General features: G+C 42.3%; 1 pseudogene; it reads right to left on the reverse strand.

Moving 5' to 3' along the window:
- Nucleotides 1-595: 595 nt before the first annotated feature.
- On the reverse strand, nt 596-1,681 carry LOC106002319 (annotated as a pseudogene).
- Between the last annotated feature and the right edge of the window lie 56 nt (nt 1,682-1,737).

Consider the following 1,737-nt stretch of genomic DNA (forward strand, 5'->3'; position numbering starts at 1 on the left):
TCATAGCAGCAATACTTGCAATCCCAGCACTCAAACAGCAAGAAGCTCAAGAGTTTGAGGGTAGTCTGGACTACACAATGAATTGTAGGCCTGCCTAGTTACATATAAAATAAAACCCTGTCTCAAAAAAATAAAAAGTGAAAGCAAAAAAGATTCATTGAAAGTCATTTTCATTTTTTAATTCACTTTATTACATGTTCATAATTAATAACAAAATGAGTGTATATGAAAGTACAAAGAAAGCCAAAAAAAACACACAGTACAGTGCTAGTGATGCGCTTCACAGAACAGGTCCATATACTTAGACAAACTTTTCACTAATGAATCATCATGTATGGGAAGTAGCAAAAAAAGGCCTGACAGGAAATTGGAAGAAGCCAGTGGGGTACTTCCAGATCAAGGAGCTCTTAGCAACATTAAAAAAACTCAAGTTTCCATTTTCAAAGTCTAGGAACACACCAATCCTGCCCACAGGCCTCTCCATATAATGAGACAAAAATGGGGACGAGGTAAAGAGATGTGAATCATTACTCCCCTTCACACACAAAAGGACAAATATATCCTCAGAGTCAGTTATTGGGGAGTTCTTACGTACCCCAGAATTCCTACAGACTCCTAATGCCCAGTCCCAAGAGTCATCTACACTCAACTCCCAGTAATGTTTCCCAGAGCTGAACACATTTACTCCCCATCCAGTCAAATTGCTGGATCCATCAGAATTCAAAAATACATCATCATTGTCTTGGCCATTTATGAGTTTTCTCACATAGTCAAACTGCATCACACCAGGATTCTGTGGCTCCTGGTTGAAGGAAATCTCCACTCTGTACTGGTTGAGTTCTTCTATCAGTCCAGACATGGGAAGACCACTGAGCTTTGGATTCATAGGTTGGGGCAGAAAGACCAACAATGACTCACACCTTCGTAGTATGTATTTCAAATCCTTGAGGAGTTCCACATCTGGATTTTGGTAGGTTTTCATCAGCTCCTGATACATCTTTCTGAGTTGTTTGTTCTTATTCAGCATTTGTGTTTTTCTTCTTTCAAGTTGCTGTAAAGTTGTGCTTTCTTCAACTGAAAGTATGTCTGAATGCTTTTTTGCCTCTTCCTGCAATTCTGGAAGCAGCATCTCATAAGTATTGTTGATGAGCTTGCGATAGGTATACGCATAGCAAATCCAATCGGTGACTAAAACAAGCTGTTGATTCATGTTTCTCTTGTTTTCTTGTATCTTGTCCCATAAAGATCTCATTTGCTTTAACATCAGCTCCTGTTGCTGCTCAGCAGCCCCTTCAATGGAACAATGTCTATGGTTCCTGTGCCCTGGAGATTGGGAGCAGAGCTTACAGAGCAACTCCTTTTCCACTTCGCAGAACGTCTGCTTGGCCTCCTTGTGTATCTCACACTGGTGTTCTTCAGAGCTCAGGCACTGCCGGAGGCTAGCTTTTCTAGCAATGGACACCAGATGCTTCAGAATGATGTTGGTTTTGAGGTCTCTTTGCTGCGATGGACCCCTGCAGACAGGGCACATGTCTGGAATCTCGGCTTCTTCCCAGGCAAAGCAGATACATGGTCGACAGAAAGTGTGTCCACAGTCGATGGTGACTGGGTCTATGAGGATACCCAAGCAGATGACACAGGTCAGTTCCTCCCAGAAGGCCTTGGAGATGTCTGAGTCCATCTTTCCAATGAATGCAAGTTGAGAGAGCTGATTCTCCACTCTGATGCTCACCAACT

Source organism: Dipodomys ordii, unplaced genomic scaffold, assembly GCF_000151885.1.
Source record: "Dipodomys ordii isolate 6190 unplaced genomic scaffold, Dord_2.0 Scaffold7255, whole genome shotgun sequence".
NCBI lineage: Eukaryota > Metazoa > Chordata > Mammalia > Rodentia > Heteromyidae > Dipodomys > Dipodomys ordii.